This window comes from Triturus cristatus, chromosome 2_1 (genome assembly GCF_964204655.1).
Source record: "Triturus cristatus chromosome 2_1, aTriCri1.1, whole genome shotgun sequence".
NCBI classification, from domain to species: domain Eukaryota; kingdom Metazoa; phylum Chordata; class Amphibia; order Caudata; family Salamandridae; genus Triturus; species Triturus cristatus.
Window position 1 is genome coordinate 914,884,013 of NC_140581.1, and position 17,909 is coordinate 914,901,921.

Here is a 17,909-nt window from a genome sequence, read left to right on the forward strand (position 1 = left end):
GAAGACAATTACAGAGAAGTTTATCAAGACGTTTAGCGCAGACAAAGCTGTCTCAAAAGGGTTTTCATAATCAAATGCATGGAGAAATGCTGGTGGAATGCAAGGTGTTGGCTTTCAGGCAGGAGGTCAAATTGCACATGGTGGAGTTGGTTTTACACAGAGTAAAGGTCAAAGTGTTTTGTTTGATCCAAAATGAGGAATAGACATTGCAATGTTGACAAAATCTACTCCTTGTCACTATTGTAACAGGCTCAAGCATTGGAAGCAAGAGTGTTGACAGAATCCAAATCGAATGAGAGGTGATAGACAAATGCAAGGGGTATATCAAATGCAAATGCAAAACGTTCCACTTCAGATCCTAACACAACAAATACAGATGCCACTGCAATCACAATTTCCAATGATGCAAGTTCCACAAGCTCAGATGGCCCCACAGAATATGGATAATACCTGATTCAATATGGATCAAGTATCGAGAGTAAATTCAAATCCATTCCAAAATCAGAACCTATTTCAACAATTCCCCCTGTTGGAGAATGAAGGTTTTGGTTCTGACAATTCCCAATAACGGTACCTGAGTGGGAAGAAAGATGGCGTACTTGGCGCAGTCTTAGAAGTATATCAAAGGGGACCATTTGTAGAAAAAGAGATTAATGCAGACCAAATGTCACTTCTTAGTGACTCAGGAGCTACCCGTTCCACTGTTAGAACAGCGGAAGTCCCAGACCTAGCTGTCTTGGGAAAAAAGATCCTAGTTGTAGATGTCACAAACAAACAAATAACTCAGCCTGTTTCAAATAAAGTGCCTGAAAAAATATGTTCATTTGAGAAGCATCACCAGTTTGTGGTATGCTATTCAAGTCCTGCAAATCTGTTTGGAAGAGATCTTTAGTGTAAGTTAAATGTCACAATTTACTGTACACTAGATGGTATTGAATTTCGAACGCATGATGAAGATGTTGAATTTAAAATGGCTAGACAAGAAACAGCTTTAAAATGATATCCTCTGAGAATGATAGAGGATTTATCTCCCAAAACAGATATATGGGATTTCTCAGTGAAAGACATTGGACTAATCTAAGGTGTACAACCAGTTTGAATAACAATAAAATCAAATTAAGTTTTTTTCTGAGAACACCAACTTATAATCTAATACCAGAGACAGTGGCTGGAATAACACCACTGATTGAAAACATGTAGAAATAAGGGATCTTGAACGAAATTGCCAGAAGTCCTGCCAATTTTCATTTCATGGGTTTATAAAAGCCCAATGGAAAATATAGTTTTGTACAGGATCTTTGAAAAATTTGCAACATAGTTGTCCCATGTTGTCCCATGGTATCAAATCCAGCAACAATCAGAGTCAAGCGTATCACTTCCAATCTTCCTAACTTGACCACAAACACAAATGATATGCTTCAATGCTTCAAAAACTGTGGTTACCCTCCTGATATTCTTGATCTCGCTCAAACCAGAATGAACACCAAAACTTGTGAAGACCTTTTGAACACCACTAAACACGACAAAAAAGATCAGATTGTTCTCGTTTCCAAATTCTCACAACAGAGCGGCAGATACAAAAATACGATTCTAAAGCACTGGGCTATGCTTCAGTCAGAACCCGATTTCAAAGACATTTTTTCCACACCACCTCTTTTCGCATACGAACGGAGCAATTATATTAAAGATTTATTGAAATTCAAGCCACCCAACACAAGTATACATTATCAAGGCACCATTCCATGTTTAAACTGTAATAACTGCAACAAAATCATTAAGAGACCATTCATGACTCATCCCCGCAAAGGCAACAAAATCAGATTGAAAGTGACAGCGACTTGAACACAAAAAATGTAGTGCATTTTTTAAAATGCCCCTGCAGCATTGGATATGTTGGGAAGACTAAACGCAAGATCAAAATTCATCTTAACAAACATAAGAGCAACATCAGAACTGTCAACCAGAAATCAGTTATTGCCACTCACTTTGCTGAACTTAAAAACAACATCAGTCAGCTCCGGTTCTTGCTACCTGAAAATGTCACTGTCCAAGAAGGAAGAGACAATTGTAAATTCTTATTACAACGTGAACTGTTTTGGATCAAACTTTTGGATACCATCGCACCAAACGGTCTTAATGACCGGATTGAATTTGGCTGTTTTCTCTAACCTGTTTTTTCTCTAACATGTTTTCTTTAATCTGTTTTTTCTAAACCAGTCTCCTTTCGCTCAGTTATCTTTAATCTTGATCCCCTTTTCTTTATTTTAGTTTTCCGCGTGCGCTCAGTTTTTTCTAATTTGTTTTTTCCAATCTAGTTTCCCCTCAATCATTTTTCTGTAATCTTGATTCTCTTTTCTGATTTTGTACTTCTGTTAACTGTTCATACTTCACCTCTCATTATCTATTTTACTGCCATCTATATTCCTAACAAACATGACTACCTTCTAATCTTCATCATTATGTGTTGTACACTATCGACAGTGTATTTATTCCCTCTTGTTATTTCATTTATGATGTTACCTTTGTGACTACATTTTTGTTTGCTGTTTCCTGTCCAGCTCATTCTCCTTTCTTATTTTATTAACTTGCACATTTTACCACACCTCTTAACTTTTGTTTTATGCACTCTCTAACTTGTTATTGTGTGACTCTCACCACTCGCTTACAGTTTCATCCTGTTTTATCCCGCTTTTTCACAATCTCCATGTTTCTTATTAGTTTCATATTTTCCTGATTTTCACCATTCTGACTATCGCACATCTTACTTCCAACCTTTATCCTTTTTAACATTTGACATCTCAATATGGCCCCCACTACGTATTCTTTTTTCGTGGCTCTTTGCACCACTACTACTGGGTCACTTCCTTTTATATCCGAACCATGCAAGTTACCAGGACTTGTTGGAAGTTTACATCCACCATTGCGACCTACCCACAGACGGACCCGTCTATGCATTCACCACGGTAAACTCTGCAGCTTGCATGCCTCTCGGTTGTTATCCACTTGATTTTCATATATTTTCACATTTCTGGCAATGTTTTCCACCATTTTTGTTCACCACGTGAATTTTTCCAAGTCCCCATGGCAATTTAATCATTGTCAATTTAACTTTCGATCACTTTTCGTTTAGCCAATGGCATGACACTTAACCCGATTCACGGTCGACTTTACCATCTTCTTCACATAATTATTAAATTACTCAACTGCATGGAGTTTCATTTATCACATGGCCTATTTTACTGTCTTTTCACATGCTAACATCTGCTAAACATGACTGCATGGATACTTATCATTTGACCCGTAGCATTTCTTTTTATGCACAATTTCTTCACATATCATTACGAGCGAATCTCCCCTTTCATAGCATGTTTTTCTCATCAGTATGTTTTGTCACTTACCGATTGTATTCTCTGTTTCTTGTTTCATTTTTTAGACTAACATTTCCCTGATGAAGGCCTTCGCCCAAAATGCATTGCGTCTGTTCCCACTGATTTGCATACTTGGGATTGATTTATCAACCATGTTTTGAAGAACATGTTTCCTTTGAAATGATTTGGAAACCATCAATACCAATTTATATTGAAAAATAAAATTCATCATACTTAAGAACACTTACTTTGGTTTATTGGATTAATCACCTCACTTGTAGGTGGGGATGTTACCTGTTTGGATAACGCCTTCTTATACGTATTTGTCTCAAGTTGGGAATCAGCCAACGATACCCCGGCTGCACGCAGAACTTTTCAACCAGTTGGTTTGGTTCACGCAATATATGTTTTAAAAGAAGTGTGCATCTACCAAATACCTGAATCTAGAAATAGAGTTTTGCCATGGCGCCAAGCTCCACAAGGGTATATAGAATGTGTTTCAATCTTTAATCAGATCTTGAAAAAGAATTGTGAGACTCTGCAAATGAGAAGGGAATGAGAAAGGTGTCACAGAAGAGAATAGAAACAATTCTGAAAATGAGTCCACCCAGAAAGTCCACCCACAACTTAGAGATAAGTCAGAATGTTCCTTGGAATAGCCAGCTATTGTAGACAGAAGATATCCAACTTTTTCTTAGTGGCCAAGCCTTTACTTAGGCTGACACATAAGGATTTGCCCGATCTGCTTCCATGGGGTAAGCTTTCCTGGAGATGAGAGAAAGTCACTGCTGCGCCCTGATTATGGTTAGATGTTCATGTTGTTTTGCAGTGAGAGACAGTGCTCCACTCTACTAGTTCTTACTCAAATGCGTGGGATTTTCTCAGACCTGTGGCATATTTTTTAACATCACTTGACCCTGTTACCACAGGACTGCCTGGGTGCCTTAAAGCAGTTGTGGCAGTTGATGGCAGTATTGATAAATGTGAAAATATAGTGATGGGACACTCTCTTACAGTTATGGGTATTCACTCTGTTGAGATTTTTCTTACCAGTACAAAAATGCAGTATCTGACAAACATCAGACTTACAAAGTTTGAACAACAAATACTTGCTGTCGAGAATGTAATTTAAAAAAGATTGTGGGCACTCAATCCAGCTACATTATTGCCGCTGCCTGAGAATGAAATTGATGGGGATGAAATTGAACATGGCTAACTAGATGCTACGTATTTAAGCATCAAGCCAAGACCGGACATTAGAGATGAACCACTTGATGGACCCGACTATGTACTCTAAGCTGAACACTGTTGCTTAAAAGACAATGAAGGAACTATAAGAGCAGCTTATTCAGTCTGCTCTATTCAAGAAGTGGTGGAAGCCTCCTGGTTTTGAGGTGTTACATCTGCACAATGGGAAGAATTACTTGTCATTGCAACAGCTTGTTCTCTTTCAGCTCAATTGAGAGTGACTATATTTACAGATAGGCAATATGGCTTATGGTCACAAAGAGGATTTATGACATCATCAGGTTCCACTATTAGGAACTGGGAATATGCCATGAGATTATTCGAAGCTTTGCAGTTACCCCAAGAAATTGCAGTAATTAAATGTGCAGCTCACAGATGTGGCAATGATTATGTCACTGCTGGAAACTGTTATGCTGATGAAGTTGCACAGTTTAGTGCACCTGTGGCATGCATATTTAACAAAGAATATGCAAATGAATCTGAGAAGGACACACCTTTTGGATGTTGTTGTCAGTAATTGATTCTTGGAAAGATATCAAAAGGCTACAGGAAGACGTTTCAGAGGCAGTACAGCAATGTTGGATCAGAGCAGGATGTGTTAAAGATGTAAATGACATTTGCATTTCAGCTGATCGAAGATCAGTGTTGTCAGGCAGTTTGTTGTTCCCCATATCACTACATTTCCATGGTCCTGCACACATTGGGAGGGATAGAATGGTTAGCTGTTTAGGCAGAAATGGTTCAATCCCAGATTCAGAGTATAAGCTGAAGAGCTCTTTATTAGGCGCGTTACGTGTTAGCAAATGAATGTAGGATGTAACCCTTAGTCATATTGGAAGACCCTTTAACAGGATGCAGTTTGATGCTATTGAAATGCCTGTTTGCAACAGGCTGAGATATGTACTGCTTATAGTGTGCATTTTCTCCTGATGGGTGGAAGCCTACTCAGCGCGGAGGAATGATACTCTCACTGCAGCTAAGTTTCTGTTTTCTGAACTCATACTGTTGTTTGGATGCTGGTTTTTCTGGAGTCAGACCGAAGGACTGATTTTAATATTGAGATCCTTCTAATGTTCCGTGTGGTTCTTCAGGTGGAACAGAGATTACTCTGTAGCTATCGCCTGAGGCTTCGGGGATAGTGGAGCAGTTAAACAGAACATTGAGGTCTGGATTGTCCAAAGTCTGTGCATGCACTTCATTTAAATGGCCAGATGCTTTACCACTGGTTTTGAAGAGTCTTCGATGCACCCCTGACAGCAAAACATGATTATCACATAATGAAATCCTCATGGGTCATTCTGTGAGACTGCCTGCTCTACCTGCAAATGCACTTGTAAACATCATAGATGACAGGATATTCAATTACTGAAAAGACTTAGCTGATGTAGAGTGTTCTGTTTCTCACCTGGTTGGAGCTGTTACTGCCAGGAGCAGTGTCACAATCTTAACCCAGGTGACTGGGTTTGGGTGAAGAAACATGCAAATATCCTGCCTGGAGCAAAGGTGGAAAAGCCCCTGCCAGGTCATCTTGATAATCAACATTGCAGTTAAATGTACTGGATACCTAGGGGCAGATTTACAAGCCCCTTGCATCACGTTTGCGCTGTTGTTGCATCACTTTTGTGATGCATCGGCAGCGTAAAAGTTGCGGCCCATTTACAACGTGACACATCTAGGGAGATGCGTCACGTTGTAAAGCCCTGCGTGACATTATACCTGCGCCAGGTATAATGTATGCAGGGTAGGCGTTCCCACGCAGGAAAGCCTAGTAAAAGTGACGCAGTGAAATCTACAAGATTTTACTGCGGGACTTTTAGGACACCACTGCGCAAAACTTACACCTGCTTAAAGCAGGCGTAAGGAGTGACGCAGTGTATTAGGAATAGGCCGCAACACGCATTGCTGGAGTTGCACCGTGCTTTCGACACAACTCCAGCAATGTGTGACTTTTCTATCAACAGATGCATCCGAATTTCTGATGCATCTGTCAATCTTTGCCCCATGGTGCGCCGTATTCTAAATACGGCGCATCCATGATGACGCAAGGGTTTTGAATGGTGGCGCAGGGAAAGTGACGCATCTCTGCAAATGCGTCTCTTTCTTGTAAATCTGCCCCGTAGTTTGGTATATGCATCGCACACTCAGAGAATAAGGTGCCTGTATGAAGAAGTAGTACTATTTGATCCAAATCCAAGATCTTATGTACCTGTACATCTGGAAGGACCAGACAGGAGTGAAGTACAGCCATATTTCTCACTGGTGCAAGTTCCAGAAATCTTACATAAGTGGTGTGGAAACACACACTGAATAGGAAGATTCGAGAGCTGAGAATAAAGGATCTGATGAAGCATCACCAGAGCAATCAAATGATCCAGATGAAGGAACAAGTGTGAGAAAAGAAAGACCCATGTGGAGGCCGGAATAGCCAAAACCTAGGAGGAAAGTGAACTCAATTGTGTCAGTTGAACGAATACCACAAACGATCATCAAATAAACAGAATCTAAGTGATATAAATGAAACAGAAGATCAAGAAACACCATGCAAATCCAAGAGAGTATACTGCATCTGAACGGACCTACTATGCAGAGGATATGCCAAGTGTGTCCAGTCGACATCCGAATGAGCTGAGATTAGAGGCATTTGTACCTCCATGATATGCCACACTGAGAAACAGCAGTGATTAAAAAAGACTTTTGAAACAAAAGTTGAAATGTAAAAAAAAATCATGAAAAGCGCTATTTAGCCAATTCAAATCTGAATCAATTGAGACGACAAATGATGAACTACGTTTAAAATTGCAAAATAAGACTGAAATATATGAAACTGACAATATATAATCAACAAAAATAAATAAAAGGAATTAAGAAACATTCCCTAGGGCCAAGGTTGCAGTAGAAGAGTAGGGATAAGCCATTTAGAAGAAGATGGAGCAGTGCTATGAATGCTTCACAAAGAATGTTGTGTATAAGCTGAATTAAATAACTGCAAGTGATCAATCAACGATTTTTGCATGTTTACACAAGTAGAAGTCAATACGGAATATTGAATCTGCCTGTTGCTGTATTACATTATGGTCTGATAGACAAACATGTGTATCCTTACCAAAGCCTAGAGTAGTGATTATTGCCAAACTTATATTTGTTATATTAACTATTACAATCCTTTTAGTTGAAATGAGAGTTAAATCAAAAATAGAAACACATACATCTACACCTGCACACTCAATAGATTAAACAAAATTAAAAGCTACATTTATAGATTATTCAAAAGAAATGTTTCCAACTAACATTTATTCTAGATTAGTTCAGGAATACACTCAAGCTTTAGATACTAAGGACTGCTACTTCTGCGTACATCTACATTCTTCAGCTACAGAAGAAGTGACATATTATCATAGCCCATTCGCATGTGCAATTGCATATAGTATTTTGATCTTCATTTTATAGGCAGGAACATTTTGAATAATATATTTCCAATTGTATAATGATTCTTTTTAAAGTTCCACTTTAGAAAAGAAGGAATCCTCTTCCCAAAGCCACAGATATGGAAATTGCATGGAATTTCTATAGATCACCCATAGTTAAGGACCATGATAAAACACTCAAGAAGAATTTAACCTGTTTAAAGCGACCATTAGAAAATATATTCATTTTAACATGACAGGAAAGAAGAGCTCACACTAATGATGACATCACCTCATAGACACTAGTTAGTGGGAGATATTTTTGGAGCCATTTATCACCTGTAGGATAGCCTTAAACGATGAGAAAACTAGAAAGTTATCAACAGTTGTAGATAAACTAGCTACTAGTACATCTGGTGTCCTACTAGCACTTAACACAGAATTAGTGGCTATTTAATCAATGATTTTCCAAGACCGATTAGCTTTAGATATTTTGTTGGCAGAGAAAGGCGGAGTCTGCAAGATGCTGAAAGCTCAACATTGCTGTTCGTATTCACCCAAAAAGAGTAGAAAGATAGAAGAATTTGTAAAGAATATTTCTGACTTGAAACCTGAATTAGGACGTTTAGAAACCACTAGTGTATTAGTGAACTTAGGCAAAGGAGCTTCTACCATTGGCAAACTGGTATGCAATAGTAGGTGGAGGACTTTTTAGGGTCATAGTGATACCTATGTGACTCAATGTTATTTGCTTGTTATGCCATTATGCTTTATACAAAGGATTTAGATGCTATATAACTAGGAAGAAGAATAAACAAAGAAAAAGAAAAATCAGAGGAGAGCTAGAAACAGACAAAAGAAAAAATATAGAATGAAAGAAGTTGAAGGAAACTGAAACCCTGAAAAATAAAAACGATGACTCTACCAAGGATGAGAGTGAACTTTAAAGATTAATTTGTGAATACATTAAAATGGTTTTGCATCGGAGTGGGAAAATTGTTGCCACAAATTTCATTCGCTGATAAAATGCTCTTATTAATAATGTACAAAATCTTACGTTTAAATAAGACATATGTTCAATACAAAATTTGCAGTAGGTAATCATACTTGAATGTTGTAGTCCTGCAAATGAAGAAAAAGTGCTGAATTAAGTTAACTTAACTGTGATGCCATGTTAACTGAAGAAGAATTAATTAACACTGAAAGGCCTGTTTTTCCACATTAAATAGTTATTTGCGGACTGTTTTTCCTTTTATTATAAATGTTGTATTTTTTCAGGAGCTTTCTGTTAGCTAGTGAATAGACATTTGTAATGCATTAGACAACTAATGGTGAGTTCTCACAGGGAGAAGAGGAGGTGACCAGAAGAATGATTCATGGGAAGAACTATCTGGAGTGCAAAACTACAACACTGTAACTTTTCAAAGTCCAATGTCTAACAACCTAGGGCCCGATTCACAGAACTAACTTAAGACAAAATCCTAAACTTACTACTTTTGGTATTCACAGAAGGCACTTAGTAGTAGTAAAGTTAGGATTTTGTCTTAAGACTGTCTTAAGTTTGTCTTAAGTCTGTCTTAAGTTTGTCTTAAGTCTGTCTTAAGTCTGTCCTACTACTTTTGGTATTCACAGAAGGCATTTAGTAGTAGTACAGTTAGGATTTTGTCTTAAGTTTGACTTACGACAGACTTAAGACAGTCTTAAGACAGACTTAAGACAGACTTAAGACAGTCTTAAGACAAACTTAAGACAGACTTAGGACAGACTTAAGACAGACTTAAGACAGACTTAAGACAGACTTAAGACAAACTTAGGACATACTTAAGACAGACTTAAGAGAGACTTAAGACAGATTTAAGACAGACTTAAGACAGACTTAAGACAAAATCCTAACTTTACTACTACTAAATGCCTTCTGTGAATAACAAAAGTAGTAAGTTTAGGATTTTGTCTTAAGTTAGTTCTGTGAATCGGGCCCCTAGTGTTTTCCTCTGAGAAAATGGGGAGTTTTCTTATTCCCAGGAGTTTGCTAATATTCTATTGGAGAATGAAAAGCCCGCTACCTCAACTGTTTAGTTTGCTAGCACTAGATCCAGGCTGCCACATAATTTTCCCCTTGTTAGGTTATTTTTACCTTATCTCTCATGAGATGTTATTTCTGTCTCCCTGATTCCCATCGTGGTTTCTTCCCTTTTCTTACCAATTCTCCAAAATGTCTATCACCCTAATCAAGTACATTGTTTCTCAGCAGGGTCAGATATATCAAGACTTGTTTGGAAAACAAGAGCAATTTGCAGCTCATATCCATGCAACTGACCACATCAATAATCCCAGCCTTGCAAAATAATTATGCTTCCCTGTTTGCCTTTTCCCTCACTCTGTTGATGACTGTTGGCTTGCAAGCCCATCTGCATACTATTCTAGGAAGCACTTGCATTAAATAAATCTCAGCACAGCTCAACTATCCTGCATAACTTTCAGGTTGCATTCATAATTGTCAGCAAATTCAGCTCAACAGCTGCACCAAGTCATTTTCACGCAGGTGTATAAACATCATGTGAGACTTTGAATGGCTCTCCTGCAATTTCCAAAGTATGGGCAGCATTTGCCCCATCTCCTACAGTTACTATTGTGCCAGTAAACCGCCACATAGTACTCAATGTTTCCATTAGCTGGCCATATGATTGCATTTGCATGTTTGCCTGGCTATTACAATATGGCATGTACAGCAGTTTAATATGATTGTCTCTTTTGCCCTCCTGATGATTCATCACCTGCCAAAAAAAGAAAAACACCCATTTTCACTGATTCTTACTCCTGGGTCTAAAGTAGACATACATGACTTGATTCCACCTCCCCAAATACCTCAATCTACTCTCTCCCAATCCTAGGTTCAAACTTTCTTTTGCTGCCCCAATCCTAAATAAAGGGTTGTCAAATGTGTGAATTCCAACCTCTTGCAACCAAACATTTCTTCATCACACTTAGAACCTGCCTATCCCTCATCCTACTCCTATATTTACTATATTCATGTCTAAATGCACCACCTCTTTCCTTCCTGCCCCAGCAGTTAAGCAAATCTGCTTTACATGCTAAGTGTAAAAATCCACTCTCTCACAGACACTATTCTCCCCATATCTTACTGCTCTGTTATACACCTATGAAGTTAAATGTATTATAATGGTCCCCTCACACTTACAAATTCCCACTTCCAATCATGGGTGATCCCTAGACCTTACCACTTTTGACACCCTGAATGCGCCAAATTAAGAATATTAAAAAGAATAGTAATTACGGCACCGCCTAGTGGACAATCCCAATCGAATACACATGCAATTCCCACCTGTTACACTGTTGCTTGTATTATGTTATTTGTTACTGCCTGTCTTTTCTCCACCATGTCCCTAACTATAGCCAAACTTCCAGTACTCTTCATAAATTCGTCCCTGTTTAAGTATGTAAAAACAGAAGTATTTTCAAAAAAAGAGTTCCTTGTCTCTCAATGTCATCACAATATTAACAATTTTAACTTATCTTACCTCCAAGCTGTCCTCATTGATCCTCCTCTTCTTGCACCAGTTCAGACCTACTCCTTTCAGGCTTGCTTATATGGGTTCCATGTGCATGGAACCAGTGAACTTTAAGCCTAGGAATTTGTCTCCTTTCTGCCTAAGGACCCCCGTAAAGCACTAACATTCTCCCTCACTCCTTACTCCTACAAATATAAAATCATTGAGGTACTGCAGCACCTGACTAGACCTTACCACTTACTTCACCATCAATTCAAAGATTGCACTAAACATTTTTAAGATGACACACGACATATAACAGTTTACTGTCTTACCTGTTTCCCAAAAATATTTCATCCAATTTGTTTTCCTAGCAAAAGAAGGTCCTCTGTGTTGACCAAAACTGAGAAATGCTGATTTTATGTCAGCCTTGTCCATCTCCATACCTATCTCACATTGCCATATCAAGGCAAATGTCTCACAGATGCTGGAATACTATACATAGCATTTCTTTGGTTGATGTAATCATTAATTGGCCAACCTTCTGGCCAGGGCAAATGGTTTATAAATCTGTATTCATCTCATTTTCTTCATCACCACCCCCAAAGATGAAGTTATCAGATATGGCTTTGGAGCATCTCGACAAAGTCCTGATATGCTTCATCTTCTTAACTCCCATCATTTATGTGTCCCCTACAACTGCAACAAAGTTGTTTAATGATTTCAAATTTGCTGCCCAATGTCTCATTTGCGGCCCTCACATGGTATTCTTTTTCTTTTTGTTTAAGAATGTTATTGAGATTTCAAGAGAAACAAACAAAAAAAGAAGAATACAATCATTCACAAAATAAAAAACGTATTTACAAATTGTAAAAAGTCAATTAATCAGGAAATACCATAAATGAGAAAACAGTAAAAGGAAAAAGAAAAGAAAAAGAACTAGGAAAGGGGAAAGAAAAATAAAGGAGGAGAGAGACAAGAAAAATAAATAAATAAATAGATAAATAGAGAATGTCCTAAGACCACATAGGATAATAATAAAAACGCAATTTAGGGCATAGGAGCATGTGTAGAAAGATAAGATGTAAAAGGTAACTAGAGAAGATGATTTAATTTTTTGAGAAAGGATAGAAGAAGAGACATTGGCAATCCTATGTTCATCACAAATAAAATTCCACCACATCAATGAAGATATTTTCAAATTGTCTTTCCAAGATGATAAAATAACTTGGAATGCCAATGCAATAAAAAGATCGAACAATAAAGAAATAGAAGTGGAGTTATATACATCAGGTGATGAGGAACCTAGAAAAACATTATGTAATGATAATGTAAGATTACGTTTAAAAATGCTCATGCAAGTAGACCAAAGAGATTCCCAAAAGGTCAAAACATTGGAACAATCATAACTTAGATGTCTCAAAGTGCAGGTATGTTTAGAACAAGACCAGCCTAGTGGAGACGAGGAAGGGGAGAACTTGGATATACAAACAGGGGTAATAACAGCTCTATTGTAAATAAAATACAGAGATTGGGTTATACGAGCAGTAGCAGAAATTTTAAATAACTTAGACCATAATTTATCCCAAACAGAGATAGAGAATGAAAGGGACAAATCTATTTTCCATGCAAGTTCAATAGGAGATTTAGGTCTTTCAGTTATATGCAACAACAATAGTTTATAAACAAAAGTGGCTTTAGGTCTGTGCACTGGAAATAGACTGTATAAAGGTGTTGGAGGAGTAAGAGATGGTAGAGTAGCAGGAAGGTCAAAATAAGCTAACTGTGATTGCAAAGCAGCTGAAATTAAAAGATATTCATTAAGAGTGGTATCAGGTAGATGAAAACGTGTTTGCAAATCAAGGAAGGGAGTAACAGAGTGTTGGAAAATTAATTGATGCACAAAAATAATACCCTTCTCCTTCCAATGTTTGTAATAGAATGATTTACCCTTATATTTGAGAAATGTATTATACCAGATAGTAGAGGATAAAAAGCATTGAAATGGAGTTAAACCATTGGTGAATGTATTATACAGTAAATTTTGGGAATATTTTAAAATAGGGTTATTAGAGATTAAAGTACAATTAGACATATAAATTACATTCTGAAAAGAAAAATCCTTTAAAGAGGACCGTTCAAAAACAATCCATCTAGGTATAGGGGTATCAGCAAAATCAAAAGATAAAGCAAAGGATTGTTTAATTAGAAAGGCTGAGTGATAGGCTTTAAAATCGGGATAACGTACTCCACCTTCAGACTTAGGGCGTTTAAGCTTTGTAAGAGCAATACGTGGGTGCTTCTTATTCCATATAAAATGTATACAAATGGAATTAATTTGTGAAAAATATTAAATGGGAATTCGAATAGGCAACATAGACAATGAATAGAGGACATGGGGTACAATCATCATTTTGATAGTATCTAACCTACCCCACCAGGAGAGATAGAGGGGGGTCCAAGTAAGAAGCAGAGATTGAATTTTAGTGATTAATGCATTAAACGTATATCTAATTGTGGTAGGTAGAGAAGCAGAGAACCAAATACCAAGGTATTTAATTTTTGTGGGGCACCAAGTAAAATTAGTGTCATTAAACATATATTGATAACATAACGAGTTCAGAGGTAAAACTTCTGTCTTAGAGAGGTTTAACTTATATCCAGAAATACTGGAGTATAACCGAACCTCATCCAAGAAAGGGGGAAGGGAAATAGGAGGATTAGACATATATACTAATATACTAATATAGCATATGCTGATAATTTAGTTTCTAAAGAATTAAGGGTGAAGCCAGATATATGAGTATTAACACGAATGCGCTCAAGGAAGGGTTCAAGGCAAAAAACAAATAACAAAGGGGAAAGAGGACAACCTTGACGTGTACCTCGAGACAAGGAAAAAAATTTGGAAAAGTGATTATTTACAAAAATACTGGCCCGTGGACAGGAATATAATAATTTAATATAGGAAATGAAAGTCGGACCAAAACCATACCATTGGAGGGTTCTAAACATAAATTGCCAATTAGTACGCATCTAGAGACAGCGCTGCAAGAGGAGATTTAAATTTTTTTGCATGAGAGATAATATTTGCAAACATTCGAGCATTATCTGCAGCTAATCTACCCTTAACAAATCCAACTTGGTCAGTCTTAACCAATAATGGAACAAGACTTTCAAGACGAGTAGCAAGAATCTTAGCAAATATCTTACAGTCATAGTTAATTAATGATATAGGGCGAGAATTTCTACAAAGGGAATGATCTTTGTCTGGTTTAGGAATAAGAATTATTAAAGCATCCATAAAAGATCCAGAGGCCTTAGCATCATCAATGAATAAAGGAATTGAAAAGTGTCAAAAGTTTAGGAACAAAAATGGATGCAAAGGTAGATTAGAATTCAACCGAAAAGCCATCTGGCCCTGGTGCTTTTGATTTTTTTTAAAGATTTGATGGAATTAGTTATCTCTTGGGCAGTAACCTCACCCTCCAATGAGTTAAATTCATTGGGCAAAGATGGAGGAGAGGGAAGGCCCGTAAAAAAAATATCTAAATTTTGATTAGAAGGATTCGTGTCATCAGAGTAAAGTGATTCATAATATTCATGAAAAATATTAGCAATGTCTTCATCTGAGGATGCAAAGCGTTTAGTGGATTCATTTAAGATGGGTCCAATATTTTTACATTCAGATTTGATTTTTAAGTAGTTGGCTAACATCTTACCAGCTTTATTTTGGCCACCATGATATTTAGATTTAATTTTAAGGAGAATATTGCAGGCTTCTACTGTCGCAAGTTTGTTAAGTTCAGATTTGGCCTTAATCAACTCATGAAGTACAGAGGGTGATTTGGAAGTGAAATAATTATGCTCCAATAATTTAAGCTGTTGTAATAAAGCTGAATATTTATTTCGAGCAATTTTCTTCTTCTTAGAAACATAAGAAATAGTAAATGCCCTAAAAGAGGCCTTAAAGGCATCCCAATTATTGGAAATAGAGGTTTCTATGGGATTGTTAAACATGAAAAACTCGCTAATAAAGGTAGTGGCTTCTGTAATTAAAATAGTATCCGATAATAAAATATTATTAAGCTTCCAGCGGCTGAAATTTGGGGTGCTTAACGAAAGAGCCAAAACAGTAAGGACTGGTGCATGATCGGAGATAAATTGACCCAATCTCCGATGACTGAATAGATGGGAGTAGGGGTTTACTAACTAGAATATAATCAGTCCTGGACCGTGTTTGGTGGACATTGGAAAAAAAAGTAAACTCAAGAGAGTCATGGTTACAAATCTTCCAAACATCAAATAATGGACGAGAGGCAATGGCCGAATGGAAAGCTTTGTGGGATTTGTCTGGATGAAACTTGCACTTAGATTGTCTGTCAGAAAAGGGGTCAATCCATTGGTTAAAATCACCAGCAATAATAATATTAGGACAGTCAATGGAGGAAAGTAAAATCTTAATGTTATGCCAAAATGTTTGTTTTGACCGGACCATAAATATTCAATAAGACCAAATCCCTGCCTTGCACAACAACCCTGGCCATTACCCATCGTCCATCAGCATCACTTTGCGTAGATAAAATTTGTACAGACAATGACTGGTGAAACAATATAGCAACACCCCCTTTTTTACTAGAAGCAGGAGAGTACACAACTTGCCCCACCCATTGTCTATTTAACTTAAGTGACTCTGCTTCAGTACAATGTGTTTCTTGAATGAAAGATATTTGAGAATTTAATTTGGATAAATGAGAAGTACCTTCTGTCTTTTGACGGGGTTTCCAAGACCACGAACATTCCATGTGACAAAATTAAACATGATGGGGGGACGGAGGGGCAATACATGTAAGGAGGTGATACACTTCAGGTATACAGCTTAAAAGAAAGAAACGCCATAAATGAGAAGAATAGAAAAAACTATACTATACAACAACAAACAGTACTAATGGACACATGCAGCGAATAGCACATTATCAAGTAGAAAAAGGAAAAAACAAAAAAGCGAAAAAAGCGAAAAAAGAAAAAGGGAATAGAAATAGAAGGAAAAGAAGATAGATCAAGGAAAGATATCCAGATCTAAAAGAAAGCAACAATAACTGATGCATGGGGCGTAACAGCACTGACGAGCGATGAAACGACAGAGAAAAAGATAGAAATAGAAAAATTATAAACGGCCATACTAAATGAGATAGTTAAAAGAGACAGGAACATTAAGGATGATAGGAAGAACCAGTTGCAGAAAGTGTAGAAAGGTTCTGAAGAAACGATTTCAGTTTAAGAGGGTCATCAAAAGATCGAGTGGAGCCTTCATGAGTAATTTTACACAGACAAGGATGGAGGATACCATAACGAATATTCAACTGTCTCATTTGCCTTCCTTCTTGCGTTGGTAGCATTAGATAAGTCTTGTGATATGAAGATGTTATGACCCGACCATTTAAGGTGACGTTTTGCTTTGGCTGCCGAGAGGACTCGCATTAAATCAGTAAATTCCAAAAACAACATGATGATACCTCTAGGTTTGGAAGCATTAGGTTGAATACGTCCAAGTCTATGAGCACGTTGAATATTTAATGAAGGTTCAGGTGAAAGGCCTAAAAGTTCTGTCAGGAATTTCTTTAGGAAGAGAAGCATATCCGGACCTTCAAGATTTTCTGGCAGACCATAAAGGGGCAGGTTGTTGCGTCTATTACGATTTTCAAGATCCTCAGTGTGAAGCTTGAGACGTTGAATTTCTTGTTCCAAAATCGGGATTTTAGTAGCAACATCATGTACATCACTGATGCGTTGCTCCATATCTAACACCTTAGCTTCCATATTAATCCATCTATCCTCAATTTGTTGGAGCTACTCATTAGTCGTGGTCATGAAAGATTTAAGACCCCTCACCTCATCCAAGATAGTATCAAGAACAGGATTTTGAGAGGATAATATCGGTGAGGGAGGGTCTTTTTTGGCTCTCTTGGGTTTGGTACCTGAGGACGAGGCTCTGACCGAAATTGGAGCTTCATTAGCCATCTTGAAATGATGTGGAGGCCGAGAAGTGATTTTCAATAAAGACTTCTGTCTGTCCATATGCCTAATGAAAACACATCACTACTCAACGAGGCTCCAGAAGAAAAAGACACCAAAAAAAAGAAAGCATGTGCAGTGAAAAATAATTAAAAAAAAGAAAGAGCGTCACCCTCCGTCAGCACTCCGATATTAATTGACAGATATCCGTGAGAAAACAACGTAACAATTTTAAGGAAAATGTCAAATTATCAAGAGGCTAGGAAGTGTGACAGGAATGTGATAAAAAGATTAAAGCAGGCACATGCTAAGTATAAAAGTCAGAGAATCAGAGAAAGGGAAAAAAACTGCAAATATCAGCACCT